Raw genomic sequence first — 19,189 nt, forward strand, 5'->3', positions numbered from 1 at the left:
CAAGGCTTTGATTCTACCTCTGAAACTGCCCAGATCATACACAAGCCAAGCAAATAACAGGACAAGGGGGCTGGACAGAGAGAAAGAAATTGCATTAAGCAGTGGGATGAAAACAGGAAACATCACAAAAGAGAGAGTAGGTTCAGAACAGAGGCTATGAGTAAAATTGGGGAAATTCCATACTTAGAATCGTCTAGCCATAACAGATATGTATGTAATGCTTTCATTCTCACTTGTGGGATGGAAAGGGAGCTATTAAAGAGGTTCAGACACTAAGCATTGCTGAGGTCTGCTTTGCCCAGGCAGTATTATGCCCAGTCTGTCTCCTGGACTGAAACAATGGGCTAGATGAAGCATAAGCTGGAATCAAAATTGCCAGGAGAAATATCAGTAACCTCAGATACACAGATGACACCACCCTTAATGGCAGAAAGCAAAGAAGAACTAAAGAGCCTCTTGATGAAATGAAAGAGCAGAGTGGAAAAGTTGGCTTAAAGCTCAACATTCAGAAAACGAAGATCATGGTATCTGGTCCCTTCACTTCATGACAAATAGATGGGGAAACAGTGGAAACAGTGACAGACGTTTTTTGGGCTCCAAAATTACTGCAGATGGTGATTGCAGCTGTGAATTACTCCTTGGGAGAAAAGTTATGACCAACCTAGACAGCATATTTAAAAGCAGAGACATTACTTTGCCAACAAAGGTCAAAGCTGTGGTTTTTCCAGTAGTCATGTATGGATGTGAGAGTTGGACTATGAAGAAAGCTGAGTGCCGAAGAATTGATGCTTTTGAACTGTGGTGTTGGAGAAGACTCTTGAGAGTCCCTTGGACTGCAAGGAGATCCAACCAGTCCATCCTAAAGGAAATCAGTCCTGAATATTAATTGGAAGGACTGATGTTGAAGCTGAAATTCCAGTAATTTGGCCACCTGATGCAAAGAACTGACTCATTGGAAAAGACCCTGATGCTGGGAAAGATTGAAGGCAGGAGGAGAAGGGGACAACAGAGAATGAGATGGTTGGATGGCATCACTGACTCAATGGACATGAGTTGGGTAAACTCCGAGAGCTGGTGATAGACAGGGAGGCCTGGCGTGCTGCAGTCGATGGGGTCGCAAAGATCAGACACTATTGAGCGACTGAACTGAACTGTCTCCTTCTGAGTTCCTGAACACAGTACTTAGGGTGTCATCTAACCCTGTGACTGTTCCTGAATCCAGTTTGTGTACCAAGTACCTGGAAATTCCGCTTCAGTAGAGCTAAGGCTGGCTGATGCATTTTTACGTTTTTACAATTCCATGTTGATTCCAGTGCTCAGCCATGACCAAGACCTGGTGTGACACCCTGTCTAATTCTCAGCCTCTATATTCCATCTGTCACCAACTCTAGACTCGTATGGCCCCTCTACAAAAAGGTTGCTAAGCCACCAACACGACGAGCCTTGTAGAGGAACTCTTATTGTAGCTCTCACCCTAACGTGGCATCCTAGTTCCAACAGCTGAACATTCGCCAATGTTGCCTTCTCCTCCTTCTGATCCCCCAAAGGAGTGGTTCTCAAGCAGGGCCAATTTTGCCCACAGGGGACATTTTGGAATGTCTGGAAACAATTTTGGTTGTCACAACTGGGAGAGGAGGGGATAATCTGAGATTTAGAGGATTAGAAACTAAGGATACTGCTAAACATCCTCCAGTGCACAGGACAGCACCCCCCCCCCCCCCCCGCAAATAATTTAACAAATTATCCAGTCAAATTGCCAGTGGTGCCAAGATTGTGAAACTTGCCCTAGGACTTAGTCCATTCCTTGCTTTTGTCAGCTCCCCAACCCCTAAAAATAAATGTATATACATAAGAATTGTCTAGGATACCTGTAGTTCTCCAAGACCCACCCTTAGAGATGCCGGCTTAACAAATCTAAGATTAGTCCCCCAATTTTTAACAAGCACTCCAGGTAATTCTGAAGCAGGCCTCTGAACCACACTTGGAGAAACACTACCCTCAAGAGACTGAGATTCCCTGGTGGCTCAGCTGGTAAAGAATCCACCTGCAATGTGGGAGATCTAGGTTCGATCCCTGGGTTGGGAAAATGCCCTGGAGGAGGGCATGGCAACCCGCTCCAGTGTTCTTGCCTGGAGAATCCCATAGATAGAGGAGCCTATCAGGCTTCAGTCCGTGGGGTCGCAAAGAGTTGGGCATGACTGAGCAACTAAGCACACAAGAGACTTAAGTCTTCTTTCCAAGACTAGCTTGGCAGCAGGGCCCCGCTGCCAGCTGACTGATTTCCCTGGAGCAAACATCCTGTTAACCGGAATGTCTGAATGTAATACATCCCTGGATTTCTTGTCACCATGTTCATCTTCACATTAACCCAGTGTCTGTCCCTGTTCAAGAGAACAGGACTAATTTCAGGTCTCAGCAACTAGGAGGATACAGAGAGGCATTTCCTGCCTTCACGGAGTTTATATACTAGTGAAGGAGGATAACAAGTGAAAAATCGCGGGTAACAGGTGAGTGTTCCTTCCTGGTTTTGAGCATTGCATTTTATACAACCCCCATTATAGCACTGAAGTCAGTCTCGGAGAGTGGCAGAGATCAAGAGTGAATGTACAGAGAGCCATGTGGTCCACATTTTTCCATCGTGTACATAAGCATATCATGAGAAATTTTGTTTAAAGCACTGTCAAAATCAAGATACGTTCTGGGCTTCCCTGGTAGCTCAGTGGTAAAGAATCCACCTGCCAATGCAGGAGACATGGGTTAAGTCTCTGACCTAGGAAGATCCCACATGCGGCAGAGCAACTAAGCCCCTGCACTACAACTGTTGAGCCTGTGCTCTAGAGCCTGGGAGCCGCAACTGCTGGGTCCACGCGCCCTAGAGCCTGCTCTCTGTGACAAGAGAAGCCACCACAATGAGAAGCCAGTGCACAGCAACTAGAATAGCCCCTGCTTGCTGCAACTAGAGGAAAGCAAGCAACAACAAAGACCCAGTGCAGACAAAAACAAATAAAAATTTTAAAGATGCATTCTGATGAAACATTCCCCTGACTTACTAGTCTAGTAAACTTATGAAAAGTTATGCTATATACAATAAAAGTACAAATAAAAAGCTCCCCACACCCGATTTTGACTGCTCACACATTTTATGATTAGATCATCTTGAAGATTTTTCTATCTTCATGTTCACAGACTCACTCTTTTATCATCTCCAAGCTGCTGTTAAACACATCACTCTTTCGTCTCAGACACTATTCTTCACTTCTAGAATCCATTTGATCCTCCTGTGGTTTTTGCTTTGTTGTTAAAATTTCTTTTTCTCTGCTGAAATTTCGTCTCCATTCATTAAAAGTCTTTTTTGGTGTTTTTGTTTTTAGGCAGAGTTATAATAGCTCCCTTAAAAATCCTTGTCTACTAATTCCAATATCTGGGTCAGTCACCACTGCTTGCCTTTCCTTTTTATGTTCTTCATATATCTGATTTAATTAGACTGTATCCTGGATGTTGTGAATAATACATTGTAGAAACTGTGGATTCTGTTTTGTCCCTCTGAAGAATTTTTGTTGATATTATTTAGTAGTTGATTGTTGATATTGTTTAATTTGGTTGATCTCAAGCTCCAAATTCTGTCTCCCCACAGTGGGCCACAACTGAAATCTCCCTTCCATTCTTTCAGTTTTAGCTGGGCTGCTTGAAGTCTGCCTCAAGGATGTGGAGTTCTGAGATTAGTGGGAGATTTGGGCTGTGTGGCTACCCTCTGTAACTTTCCCCTTTTCTCAGGATTTTCGCCTTGTGTCTAGACTATTGCTCTGAACTCTGTCCTCAGATTCCTCAAGTAAGACTTAAGTTTTAGTAAGGTTTCTGTTTGAGTATTGACTCTTAGTGGCACTGCCTGGGGCCTGCCCTAAGTTGAAAAAATGTTAAGAATGTGATTTCCTTCTTACTAGAATTAACTCCTCTCGAGTTTCTACATGCTTTTGGTTACTCTTATCCAAAGTCTAATTTCTGCCGTGTGAGAGAGTCAGTCTGGTCAAGCTGCTCCACCATGACTCACCCAAACTCTTCCTCTCTGCCCACTCTCCCCCAGATTAAGGACCTGCCTGGACTTCCCTAGATGCAGACGCAAAACTCAACATCTTACAGAAAGAATAGTTAAAATATTCAAACATCTTAAAATAGGACTGCAGTCCTAAAATGGACTCAGCGTACCAGATGGCCCAATACCCACCCAAATGCTGTGGAGTTCCTGGGTCAACTCTAGTGTATAGCTTCAACTCTTTTTTGCAAGAATTGTATTTACTCAATTGCTCCAAATTCTTATGACACAGAAGAATTATTAAAATATGCTAGCTTAACATATTTTATTAACTAAATTATGGCACGATAGCTTTCGTAACAGGGAAAAGCATCCGAATGACTTTTCAAGTTATTGTTCGTCTATGGTATTATTATTATTGATATTAGCCTAAGGGGTATAATGCAGGTAACCTCTGTGATAATTTTTTCAGACTCACTCATCTTGAAATCCATTTCATTTAATTAAAAGATTAGTAAGAAAATGAGAAAAAGAATAATTTCATGCCTTTACTTTCTCTTTGTCCTCATCCACCTATTAGTGTGGATGTTGTTTTGGTTTTTATTTTGTTTTGATTTTATTTTTTTACTTCAACAAGAGACATTTATTTATCACAATTCCAGAGACTGGTAAGTCCGAGAACAAGGTACTGGCTGATTCAGTTCCTGGTGAGAGTCTCTTCATGGTTTGCTGGTCATCTTCTTGCTTTGTCCTCACACCGGAGAGAGAGGTGGAGAAAATCTCTGAATAATTTTAGATTTACAGAAAAGTTCCCAAAATAGTACAGATTTCCTTTATAATCTTCACTACACATCCCCTAATATTAACATCTGATACAGGTGGTTTTTATGCATATTCCATTAAGGAAAATGGTGTTAAGGCAGGTTTTATTTTATGACATTTCCTATGTATTAATACCTCACCCCTAGGAAAATCTCTGGCATTATTTGATCTATTTCTGTTTAATATTTTGCCACTGGGCTACTTCTCTTAATCCATTACAGAGGCTTATTTTCCATGATGGAAAAACAATAAGCATTCTTTCCATTTGAACTCGTGTTTCAACCCTGCCTTTGTATTGCATAAAAAAAAAAATCCCTAGATTTTCTTTTCAGAGTGTACAGCGAGGACTTGTAAATTAAAACCTGTAGGCATCCTCACAGTGTTCTGCAAATCTGATGAGGTTTTGCAATCCTGTCCTGCGTGCTGCGGAGATAAAAAGAGTGTAGCACTACTAATCACTGTTTATTCTTCCATCATGCTATTTCTTAATCCTGGTCCTCAGATACTAAGTGGAATTGTAAGGGAGAGAATACAGAAAATAAAGCATGTCTCTTTACTCCTTTAAAAAGGTGGAAACTTAGAGAAAAGTAGACTCCAAGGTAAGGAATCAAGTCATGGTTTCTAACCTTAGTTCCCTAACTAACTGTACCACCCGGAAATTTAAGTTGTACATGCACATGCTCAGTTGCTTCAGTCGTGTCTGACTCTTTATGACCCCATGGACTGTAGCCCACCAGGCTCCTCTGTCCATGGGATTTCCCAGGCAAGAATACTGGAGAAAGCTGCCATTTCCTAGTATAGGTCATCTTTAAAGCAAAGCAGCAGGAATTATGCACGTGTATCACTTCTTTCTATTGTTTGGGAAAATAATTTATTCCCCAGTTCCTACAGAAAGCTTCTTGTATGCCCCTGTGTTTTTCATTTTTAGTCCAAAACTGCTCTCTGGGAGACCTTCTATATGTCCATCACAGACTCTTCAGCCTCTCCCACCTGCCAACCTATGGTTACCAATTTTTCTTTTTCCATGTTCCTTTTACTGCCTTTTTCATTCCTCACTGGTGTGCTCCTTCCATAATACAGAAAAATGGACAAAGACTTAAGCATTTAGCAGAGGTGTAAATAAAAATTTCTAATAGACTAATTTCCTTTTGACTCTCCCATGAAAACGCCCCTCCTGACTCTTCTCAAGCTGAATTCAGCTTGCATGCCTGTGCACCCAGAGTCAGAGAATCCTGCACCACAGCCCAAGTACCAGTTTTGAAGATTCTCATTATCCCCACCCATCAGCTCAGGCCTTGAAGCACATACCATCCACACCCATTACCTCTGCAGTACCATACTGCTCTTCATTTGCATTCTCAACCCTCCAGGAACCTAGCTCTCAGTATTTCTCTTCACGGAGCCTCCCATCCTCGGTTTCATCAACTTCAGTACTGATAGTATCCTGACCATTCAATGAACTCCCTTAAAGCAGTTAAAGCTTAGCTTAACTAAGTTAAAGCTGCCTTAAAGCTCAGCTGATCTTTTGCTCCACCTTAAATTAACTACAGGCCAGCGAGGTTAAGTGTTGTGCTTCCGCTACCTTCTTCCTAGACTGGAAATCCTTATCTCTAACACTGAAAGACCCTTCAGGAGCATTACCACTCATTCTTTTAACAAGAACACTTCTCATTTTTAAACATTTTGAAATATACCTTCTCAATTCCAAGCCCTCTCTGTTTATTAGATTTCAGTAGTGTTTTGTTTCTTGTGTGTGCGTCCATGTGTGCTCAGTCATGTCCAACTCTGCAACCCCACTGATGGTGTAGCCCGCCAGGCTTTTCTGTCTATGGAATTTTCCAGGCAAGAATACTGAGTAGGTTGCCATTTCCTCCTCCAGGGAACATTCCTTACCCAGGGATTGAATCCACGTCTCTTTATATGTTTTAATCACTTTGACTGAATAGATGCATATCCTACAATTCACATATACCACTCCTTCAGATTTGAGATACAGGTGCAATATTAACATCCAGGAATAGATCCCATCTTTTCCTATGTGATCCTGATAAAATGAAGTATAGAATTGTTGTTGATTGTGTGTCTTGTATGTTTAATAGAACAATGACAATGAGACGATCTCTAAAATTTTATTTTAGAGTCTGGAGAACAGAAAGAAAGCTTATTTCAGAGATATTCTGAGAAAAAAGCCCAATACCCGAGGTGTATCTCCCCAGGTCCTTGATCCAGTCTTGCTTCAAGAATTCACACTTCTTCCAACGCCCATCACCAACTGCAGACTTTCTACAAGAAGGTTGGAGACCACGAATACCACAGACAGAAAGAGTGAAAGAAGTCTGTTTGAGGGAACAGGAGAAAAGGACAGGCTTGTAGAACTCCAGTTAGAATTTGAAGTGTGCTCCCCACAAAGTTTCATTACTTACAGAAGTTGGGATCCTGAGCTCTGTAAATAATCAGTCACTTAATCATCATACATTTATTATACACCATCATTATGTCAGGCATTGCACCAGCTATTGCAGATACAATAATTACAACATAGACATGACCCCTGTCTTGAGAGGACTTATAGATTAAGGAAGGCAAACTTCAAACAAATAATAACTGAATAATTATATGTACAAACAACTGACAAGGAGAAGTACAGGACAGCTGAGAACTGAATAACAGGGAGCAAACTTGGTTTATACAGTTGGAAGTCAGAGAAGGCTTCTCTAAAGAGGACATAAGTTAAGATGAACTCTCAGGAGTTACATATGCAAGGACAAGCATGAGAAAGAACATCCCATGTATAGGAAGCCAGTGAGTAGGAACACTGAGGCAAAAAAAGTGGGGCATTGTGGAGGAACTGCTTTAAAGGGAATGATTGAGGGGGTGTGATAAGCAATAATGCCTTCCAGAGAGAAAATCAGAAGCAATCTGGTTTCTAAGCAGAGCCTTCTGAGCGACGGCTGAGAATTCTGGACTTGACTGTAGGAATAATGGGAAATCACTGAAAAGATACTCAGCAGGGAAGCGAGAGCATAGGTAAAGAAAAAAAGAAATCTGCAGACCAGGTTCTGGGGCACCCCACAGATAGAGGTCAGTTGAGAAACAGAAACCAACAGAGGACACTGAATACACTTGTCAAGTGAAGAATATAAGAACCAAAAATGACTGGTATTCCAGAAACAAAGTGAAGTGCTCCAGTGATGAAGACATGACAATGGAATTGGGCGTTTGAGGTGAAAAAAGAGAAGAGGTCAAAAAAACCATGAAAAACCAGAACATTGGAAAAATTGTTTCTGTGGACATTGCAATCAGTAAGAATATTGACAAGAATCATGTTTGAAAGAGTGATAGTGAGCCAGATGTGGAAAATCTTCAAAGGGTGAGGAAAAGCAGGAGCCACCAGGGTCTACAGATGATCTTGAGTGATGGCCCCAGCTTCCAAGTCAAGTCAAATAATTGTGAGTATTTGGGGTGTCAGTAATACGAGGTTGACCATATAAAAGTGTTGACAGTCAACTACTCATTAACCTACAAACATTGCAGGCAGATTCTTTACCAACTGAGCCACCAGGGAAGCCCATATAAAATTGCCAATTCTGCAATTTCATTATTCAATCCAATATAACTGAATATATATAATATACATGGTAGAATACATACGTGAAATGTGGTTGACCTCATAAGATGGTAGCTGTTTACGTTAGTAGTATTTTCTTTTTCAGTTGTGAACTACCTTTGATTAGGAATTCCTATTTTACTGCATGTGTATCTTTTTCTTTTAATTGGAGGATAATTCCTTTACAATGTTGTGTTGGTTTCTGCCATACAACAATATGAATCAGCCATAAATATACATATATCCGCTTCCCTCTTAAGCCTCTCTCCCATCCCCAACCGCCATCCCATCCCTCTAGGTCATCACAGAGCACTGGGCTGAGCTCCCTGTGTTACACAGCAACTTCCCTCTAGGTATCTATTTTACACATGGTAATGGATATATTTCAATGCTACTCTCTCAATTCATCCCACCCTCTCATTCCCCCCACCTCTGTGCACAAGTCCATTCTCTACATCTATGCCTCTATTTCTGCCCTGCGTGCATGAATAGCTTTAACGACTCATACTGATATGCTCGGTATTTTTAGTAGGTCATTTAGTACTTCTTATACATATGTTACTATAATTGCTACTGCTGACTTATGTTGTCATTTCAGGGTGAGAATCATCCTTTTCACCTTTCCTGGTTGGGAAATGATTGAGAAATACACACAGGCATCAGGTGAGAATCAACATCAGCTTTACTACTGATTAAGCTGGAAAAGAGAAAACTGCTGGGACCTGAGGCCAAGATGGGGCACCAACTCCTCCTCTGGAATGAATTTATGCACTCAGTCATTTGACAAATGCAAACTGCTTCCCAGGGGCACAATTTCGAACATGACAGGGAGTAAACCAAGGGCAGGGTAGGCTAGGTTGGGAGGTGGAAGATGCAAGTATGTACAAAAGCCTCCATTTTTAAATTACTTTCTCTTAGTGTCTCCCAGAGCCAGCCTTTCATGATGCTTTCTTCAGAGTCTTCACAGCCATTGTGTCAACACTATACTTTTAAAAATTTGTTGGATAGGTGCCAATTTTGGAAGACATAGTCAAAGGCAGCAACTACTTTCCCGTCTGCTCTTGTCAGTAGGGCTGACCACTATGGGCAGACAGATCTGAATGAGAGAGCTAGAGAAGCCAGGCCACACACATGCAGTGACCCATCCAGCTATCTACCAGTTAGATAAGTTACCCTTCCTCTAGGGAAACATGTTAAAGGGACGGGGGAGAAAGGTGAAAATTTTCTCTTCTAAAACATCTAATGGTTTTGTAAGGCCTAAAGCTTATACAGTTTGGATGGTCCTCTTTAAGGAAACATATCCAAAATTACAAGTGTAAAATTAGGTAGAAAGTTTGGAAGATGCCTGAGCAAGTGGAGACCTTGAAACCTAAGTGTTATAGCTTTGTAAATATATAGCTTCATAAATTCTCCTCTGCTCTTGAGAAGGTAGACAAACCTATTTCTATGTGTATAGCAATTAAGGTGCTATCAGGTACAACAATTCAACTTGCAAGCAAACCAACCTGAACTGGCTTAAATGATAAACAAGAGTTAGTGGCTCATAGTAACAAACAGTCCAGTTGTTGGACAGGCTCTGTGGTTGGTTGATCTAGTTGCTTAACAATGCCATAATGACCCAGTTTCTTTCTATCTCTGCTCTGATGTCCACAGTATCTATTCATCCGTAAACGGCTCACTTCAAGTTTAGAGCATGAATGCCACTAAAGTGGAGACTAACAGCTTACTCTTTCCTGTTAGAAGAAAAAAGACAATTGCCTCAATCATAGAGCAAAAGCTCTGAGATTCAAACCATGGCCTATTGAATTCAGGAGTCCAGGTGACTCAGGTCAAAACCAAGCACGGGGGCAAGAGGACTACGATAACCTTAAAATATCAGGCCAACAAGGGACTACCTCTAGATGGGACTAAGGATGAGGCTATGGCTCATCCAAGCCACACGGCTGCTGCATAATGGAGGAGTGGAACTGAGGTTGGTGAAACAGCCACAATATTCAACCAGAGGGTTGAGCATGGAATAAGCAAAATCTATTGTTGTTTTATAAGACAGTCACTTTGTTTAACTTTTCCCTTCCATCTTCATTTTTTCTCTCCCATAAGACTTAATTCCTCTCCCATAAGACAGGGCAGGAATTATTTTTTTGCTAGTCACCCAGCATGTAGAGTAAGTGCTTAGTGTTTATTGAGAGATTAAATGAATTTCCCACAAATTTGAGAAACAACTGGTTGGAAGCACTGAATAGGAAATTAGAATGGTTTACTTTGGCCACCTGATGCAAAGAACTGACTCATTTGAAAAAACCCTGATGCCGGGAAAGATTGAAGACAGGAGGAGACGGGGACAACAGAGGATGAGATGGTTGGATGGCATCACTGACTCAACGGACATGAGTTTGAGTGAACTCCGGAGTTGGTGATGGACAGGAAGGCCTGGAGTGCTGCAGTCCCTGGGGTGGCAAAGAGTCAGACATAACTGAGCGACTGAACTGAATTGAACTGATGTAAAATGGAACTATGCAGGAATACGAAGTCAGAACAACAACAAAAGATGTATTTAAGGATTAGTGATTTGAACTGAATTGACAATTTTCAGGTCAGAAGGACTTTCCCGGTGTAAGAATCCACCTTCCAGTGCAGGAGATGCAGGTTGGATCCCTGGTCTGGGAGCAAAGATCCTGCATGCCTCGGGGCAACTACACCCACGAGCCACAAATACTGAGCCAGTGGGGTCTGGAGCATGCAAGTTGCAACTAGAGGATCCCACGTGCCACATGTAAGACGCAACACAGCCAAATATATAACTAAAAATGATAAAAATAATTCTCAGGTCAGAACCATATGCCTTATCAAAGAAAGCAGAAAGAGACAGAAGGACTTTTTTGTAAAGTGACTCTTCAGATTTTCACATGCCTGTGGTGTCAGGGGCTCAACAAGACACCAAAAACGTTTCACAGAGAAACAGAAAGGTAAGTACAAAGTGAGGGATAATTAAGATAACTATTTGACTTTGACATTATATGTGGGGACAATTAGATTAAATGGGAGCACTTATAGTTTTGTAATAGAATAAAATATCATTATACCTTTGAGTCAAAAGTAATAATTTGACATGTTTTTCTATATAAAAGCAAAACATATAAAGCAAGTAATCTTATTTAGTGCGATAAAGAAAACTGCTGGAGGGAAGGAATCATGTAACAGTTTTGCACAACTTCTCATTTCCATCTGTTTCATCTTTCTTTAGATTTCTTCCTGAAAATATGGACAAAAATCAAAGCTTTGAAACTCAGATTACATTTTAGATAGACTGTCTTTTTTAAAATTAATTAAGCAACTCATTGGTAAATACTTCTGGAAAATGTTTTTGCTTTTTTTTTAATGGAACATTATTTCCATATTTCTTGCTTTTTTAGTGCAAACCTTTGAATATTCAGCTTTATTAAATCAAGTCATTCCTGTTCTGGGTAATATGTGTGATAGATTTCATTCAGGATTGGGTGGTTAAGCTGCAATGATTTTAAATCAAGTCTCCACCTCAGGAACCCAGGAATGTTAGGTAGGAGATTAGAAAAAGTCCGCAGCTTGCCAAGAACTTCAGCTATTCTGATAAACAATTTGATTACTGATGCTGACTCTTCATACTAAACAGGTTATCCAAGTCTTATTCTTGATGCTTGCTGTGTAGATAGTATTTGAACCACCCTTTCCAACATAATCATTGGTACACTTAAATACCATTTCTATGAATATGTCAGTGTGCCATAAAGCACAGTGAAGTTTCATATGGCTGCACAATTTGCCTTCGTCTTCCTTCTGTATCTAGTACTGAAAAATCGAGTAGGCTAAGAAAAAAGATGTAGGTATAATTTTTAAAATGCATAAAACGGCATAATTTTAGGGAACTTGATTTAAATTTTGTCTGAAAACAGAAGCAAAGGTATATAATAGAGTATTGAGAGTTTAACACAAAGTTATATGAAAATCGTGTCTAAGAATATTATGCCAATTGACATAAATTTTCTGCATAAAGATTCTGATTTTGCCAGACCATCTAATGAGCAATTAACATCCTCTTGTAAGAAAAAAAGAAATGTGCTTGGTGATGTGTTTTTTAAGGATTTATTTATTTGGCTGTGCTGGGTCTTAGTCGCATCATGTGAGATCTTTCATTGTCACACAGTCTTAGTTGCTTCATGGCATGTGGGATCTTAGTTCCCCACATTACAGGGCAGATTCTTAACTACTGGACATCCAGGGAAGTCCCTGGTAACATGTTTAAAGTGCTCTCGGTAGTATTTAAGATAAATGATCTTGAAGGATGTGGAGAAAAGGAAACCCTCGTACACTGTTCATGGGGATGTAAATTGTTGAAGCCACGGTGGCAAACAATATGGCAGTTTCTCCAAAAACTAAAACTAGAGTAGTTCTATTTTTAGGTCATTACTATATGACCTAGTTTTAAAGAGCCTCTTGATGAAAGTGAAAGACAAGAGGGAAAAAGTTGGTTTAATAGTCAACATTCCGAAAACTAAGATCATGGCATCTGGTTCCATCACTTCATGGCAAATAAATAGATGGAGAAACAGTGACAGACTTTATTTTCTCAGGCTCCAAAATCACTGCAGATGGTGACTGTAGCCATGAAATTAAAAGACGCTTGCTCCTTGGAAAAAAAGCTGCAACCAACCTAGACAGCATATTAAAAAGCAGACATTATTTTGCCAACAAAGGTCTGTCTAATCAAAGCTATGGTTTTTCCAGTGGTCATGTATGGATGTGAGAGCTGGACTATAAAGAAAGCTGTGTGGCTAAGAATCGATGCTTTTGAACTGTGGTGTTGGAGAAGACTCTTGAGAGTCCCTTGAACTGCAAGGAGATCCAACCAGTCCATCCTAAAGGAAATTAGTCCTCAATATTCATTGGAAGGACTGATGTTGAAGCTGAAACTCCAATACTTTGGCCACCTGATGGGAAGAACTGACTCATTTGAAAAGACCCTGATGCTGGGAAAGACTGAAGGCAGGAGAAGGGGATGACGGAGGATGAAATGGTTGGGTGGCATCACCGACTCAATGGACATGAGTCTGAGTAAACTCCAGGAATTGGCGATGGACAGGGAGGCCTGGCATGCTACAGTCCATGGGGTCACAAAGATTCAGACACAACTGAGTGACTGAACTGAACTGATATGACCTAGAAATTCCACTTCTGGGTATATATCAAAAAAACAGAAATGGAAATGATACATGCACTCCTATCTTTATAGCATCATCATTTACCAAGGTATGGAAGAAACCTAAGTGTCTATCAGGATGAATAGATAAGGAAGTGAAGTGAAGTCACTCAGTCGTGTCCGACTCTTGGCGACCCCATGGACTGACGCCTACCAGGCTCCTCTGTCCATGGGATTTTCCAGGCAATAGTACTGGAGTGGATTGCCATTTCCTTCTATCAGGATGAATAGATAAAGAAGTAGTGGTATATAAATATATACAATGGAATACTACTCAGCCATATAAAAGAAGGAAATTTTGCCATTTGTAGTAAAATGGATGGACTTGGAAAGCATAATGCTTAGTGAAATAATATAGAGAAATACAAAATACTGTACGCTATCACTCATATTGTGGAATCTGAAAAATAAAACAAACTAGTTAACAAACAAAAAAGAAGTAGACTCAAAGATATTGAAAACAAACTAGTGCTTACCAGTTGGGGAGAGGTGAAAGGGGAGGGGCAATAATGCAATTATATGAAATAATGTATGTGTAATTTTTGAAAATTATAAAGCACCACAGAATTTAAAGAATCTTTTATTTGATTAAAAAATTTTTTAAAAAGATGAATGATCAAGGCCAGTGCAGTCTGTGCTCGGGGTGAGCATGTTCAGGGTGGCATTTCCTGTTCTTGTCCCTGTGCCACTGCAGCCGGGGTCTTGCCTGCCACAGCCCAACCATGGCTTCAATTAGGAAGAGCTACAGAAAGAGCTAGAAGAGCTGAAAGTGCTGCTGGCAAAAGCCACCAGAAAAAGAGTATCTGATCCCCTCACAGCTGAAAAACCCAAGATTGAGACAGAACTGAAAAACAAGATGCAGCAGAAATCACAGAAGTAAGCAAAACTTTTAGACAACGAAAAGCTAGCTGCTGTGGGTGCTCTTATTAAAACAGCATATACAGTGTAATTCAGTAATTATGGATGGGATCAGTCAGACAAGTGTATGAAAATCTACATTAACTTCACTGGAGTTCATTAAGTGCCCACTGAGAACATGCAGGTACATTTCACAGAGAGGTCATTTGATCTTTCCATAAAGAATTTAAATGGGAAGAGTTACTCCATGATTATGAACAATCTCTTGAAACCCATCTCTGCAGAAGGCAGTTCAGAAAAGGTCAAGACAGATGCAGTTCTTATCTACATAAAGAAAGCAGAAAACACACAGTGGAACTAGCTGACTCAGGTTGAAAAAAACGCAAAGAGAAAGATTAGACTTCCTATGACATTGAAACAGATCCTAGTGAGGAATGAATGAACATTCTAAAGAAAATTTACAAAGATGGAGATGATATGAAGCAAACCATTAATAAAGCCTCAGTGGAATCAAGAGAGAAGTAAGCCAAAGGAGATACAGAATTTTGAAACCTGAAAGTCTTTTTGCAAACTGTGATGTGGAAATAAAATGTTTCCAAAAAGGAAAAGGAGTGAGCAGTGAGCGGCACAAATAAACGTGACATGTAACTACTTAGCACAAATAAACGTGACATGTAACTACTTACACAGCCTTCTTCTAAGTAAAGGCAATGAATTCTCTATTTCCTACTGGAGGATTTATTTAAATAGTGGTTTAGTCATTAAGTTGTGTCTGACTCTTGCGACCCCATGGACTATAGGCTGCCAGGCTCCTCTGTCCATGGGATTCTCCAGGTGAGAATACACCTGTGGGTTGCCATTTCCTTCTCCAGAGGATCTTCCTGACCCAGGAATCGAACCCAGGTCTCCTGCAATAGAGGCAGATTCTTTACCAACTGAACTATAAGGTAAGCCCCTGATTTAAATAAAATAAGATTGTTAAGCACTTCCTCCAAAGATGGTTTCCTTAGTAACTGGGTCATTTTATTCAAGAAAAGAGTAATGTATTCTAATGTGAAATGTAAAAAGTCTTGCCTACTGAAAATGCCACATTATGTGTATTATTATTCAGCTAGAAGGTAGAAAACAAAAGTTACTACTGCTTGCGTTTGAGTTCCTGACATCAGCTCCCACCAAGGATAAGTAAAAATAAAACCTGAATTTTTGCATAAAATGCAAAAAAAAGATGATTTCAAATCAAATAGCCACTTATATAAAAGATGGGAATCCTCTACTTTTTTTCTCTTTTTTTATAGACTTATTCTAAGGTCCAAGATAAATCAACCTATTTACACATTTGCACAGAGTGAAGCCCAGGTCTTCATAATAGCTCCTTATGACCTATATAATCTGCCCTACCCCCAGACCTCTCAGACTTCACCCACTTTTTTAACCCCTTTTCCTTCTGCTCCACCCACACTGACTTCCTTGCTATAGCCAAACATACCAGGCACATTCAGTTAACCCTTTGCTCCGGCTACTCCCTCTGCCTGAAATATTCTTCCCTCAGTTCAGTTCAGCTCAGTTCAGTCGCTCAGTCGTGTCCGACTCTTTGCGACCTCATGAATCGCAGCACACCAGGCCTCCCTGTCCATCACCAACTCCTGGAGTTCACTCAGACTCACGTCCATCGAGTCCGTGATGCCATCCAGCCATCCCATCCTCGGTCGTCCCCTTCTCCTACTGCCCCCAATCCCTCCCAGCATCAGAGTCTTTTCCAATGAGTCAACTCTTTGCATGAGGTGGCCAAAATACTGGAGTTTCAGCTTCAGCATCATTCCCTCCAAAGAAATCCCAGGGTTGATCTCCTTCAGAATGTACTGGTTGGATCTCCCTGCAGTCCAAGGGACTCTCAAGAGTCTTCTCCAACACCACAGTTCAAAAGCATCAATTCTTCGGCATTCAGCCTTCTTCACAGTCCAACTCTCACATCTATCCATGACCACTGGAAAAACCATAGCCTTGACTAGACGGACCTTAGTTGGCAAAGTAATGTCTCTGCTTTTGAATATGCTATCTAGGTTGGTCATAACTTTTCTTCCAAGGAGTAAGCGTCTTCTAATTTCATGGCTGCAGTCACTATCTGCAGTGATTTTGGAGCCCAAAAAAATAAAGTCTGACACTATTTCCACTGTTTCCCCGTCTATTTCCCATGAAGTGATGGGACTGGATGCCATGATCTTCATTTTCTGAATGTTGAGCTTTAAGCCAACTTTTTCACTCTCCTCTTTCACTTTCATCAAGACGCTTTTTAGTTCCTCTTCACTTTCTGCCATAAGGGTGGTGTCATCTGCATATCTGAGGTTATTGATATTTCTCCTGGCAATCTTGATTCCAGCTTGTGCTTCTTCCAGTCCAGTGTTTCTCATGATGTACTCTGCATATGTTAAATAAGCAGGGTGACAATATACAGCCTTGACGTACACATTTTCCTATTTGGAACCAGTCTGTTGTTCCATGTCCAGTTCTAACTGTTGCTTCCTGACCTGCATACAGATTTCTCAAGAGGCAGGTCAGGTGGTCTGGTATTCCCATCTCTTTCAGAATTTTCCACAGTTTATTGTGATCCACACAGTCAAAGGCTTTGGCATAGTCAAGAAAGCAGAAATAGATGTTTTTCTGGAACTCTCTTGCTTTTTCCATGATCCAGCAGATGTTGGCAATTTGATCTCTGGTTCCTCTGCCTTTTCTAAAACCAGCTGGGACATCAGGGAGTTCACGGTTCACGTATTGCTGAAGCCTGGCTTGGAGAATTTTGAGCATTACTTTACTAGCGTGTGAGATGAGTGCAATTGTGCGATAGTTTGAGCATTCTTTAGCGTTGCCTTTCTTTGGGATTGGAATGAAAACTGACCTTTTCCAGTCCTGTGGCCACTGCTGAGTTTTCCAAATTTGTTGGCATATTGAGTGCAGCACTTTCACAGCATCATCTTTCAGGATTTGAAATAGCTCAACTGGAATTCCATCACCTCTACTAGCTTTGTTCGTAGTGATGCTTTCTAAGGCCCACTTGACTTCACATTCCAGGATGTCTGGCTCTAGATGAGTGATCACATCATCATGATTATCTGGGTCGTGAAGATCTTTTTTGTACAGTTTTTCTGTGTATTCTTGCCACCTCTTCTTAATATCTTCTGCTTCTGTTAGGTCCATACCATTTCTGTCCTTGATCGAGCCCATCTTTGCATGAAATGTTCCCTTGGTATCTCAAAACTAACTCCTCACCTCCTTCAAATCTCTGCTCAAATATCACTTTCTCAATAATGCTTTTCTTGTCCCTGTATGCTCTCACTTCAGTCCTGTCAGACTCTGTGCAACCCTATGGACTGTAGACCACCAGGCTCCTATGTCCAGGGAATTTTCCAGGCCAGAATACTGTAGTCGGTTGTCATTTCCTACTCCAAGAGAGCTTCCTAACCCAGGGATCAAACCTGTGTCTCTTAAGGTCTCCTGCATTGGCAGGTGGATTCTTTACCACTAGCACCACCTGGGAAGCCCCTGTGCTGTCCATTCTACTTAAATTGTGACTCTTCCTACTCTCAACCCACTCCATCCCCACCACTCTGCTTTTTCTCTGTAACGTTTATTACCCTCTAACATCCTATGTAGGGGCTTCCCAGGTGACTCAGTGGTAAAAAAAAATCCACCTGCCAATGCAGGAGAGGTGGGTTCAATCCCTGGGTCAGGAAGATCCCCTGGAGAAGGAAATGGCAACCCACTCCAATATTCTTGCCTGGAGAATTCTATGGACAGAGGAGCCAGATGGGCTATAATCAATAGGGTCACAAAGAGTCGGACATGATTTGGCAACTGAACAAAAATGACATTCTATGTACATTTCCTTGGGTTTGATGTTTATTGTCCATTTCTCATCTAGAATGTAAGCCTTATGAGGGAGGAGCCTTATGTCTTTTTTGTTCTCAGCTTATCCCATGTCTGGAGAAATGATTGGCACACTGCAGGTGGACAGTAAATATTATTTGAATTAGTGAACATTTCTATGATCTTCTTTCCTAGAATGTTGACATTCACTCTTGCCATCTCCTGTTTGACCACTTCCAATTTGCCTTGATTCATGGACCTAACATTCCAGGTTCCTATGCAATATTGCTCTTTACAGCATCAGACCTTGCTTCTATCACTGTTAGAACTGGACATGGAACAACAGACTGGTTCCAAATAGGAAAAGAAGTACGTCAAGGCTGTATACTGTCACCCTGCTTATTTAACTTATATGCAGAGTACATCATGAGAAACACTGGGCTAGAAGAAGCACAAGCTGGACTCAAGATTGCCGGGAGAAATATCAATAACCTCAGATATGCAGATGACACCACCCTTATGGCAGAAAGTGAAGGGAACTAAAAAGCCTCTTGATAAAAGTGAAAGAGAGTGAAAAAGTTGGCTTAAAGCTCAACATTCAGAAAACGAAGATCATGGCATCCAGTCCCATCACTTCATGGGAAATAAATGGGGAAACAGTGGGAACACTGTCAGACTTTATTTTTTTGGGCTCCAAAATCACTGCAGATGGTGACTGCAGCCATGAAATTAAAAGACGCTTACTCCTTGGAAGGAAAGTTATGACCAACCTAGATAG

At 41.0% G+C, this 19,189-nt stretch overlaps 1 pseudogene; it reads left to right on the forward strand.

Annotated features, from left to right (window-relative positions):
• The first annotated feature begins 11,791 nt into the window (after window positions 1-11,791).
• LOC128068376 (calcyclin-binding protein-like) lies at window positions 11,792-15,099 on the forward strand (annotated as a pseudogene).
• The last annotated feature ends 4,090 nt before the right edge of the window (window positions 15,100-19,189 follow it).

The sequence above is a fragment of the Budorcas taxicolor genome, chromosome 24 (genome assembly GCF_023091745.1).
Source record: "Budorcas taxicolor isolate Tak-1 chromosome 24, Takin1.1, whole genome shotgun sequence".
Taxonomy (NCBI): Eukaryota; Metazoa; Chordata; class Mammalia; order Artiodactyla; family Bovidae; genus Budorcas; species Budorcas taxicolor.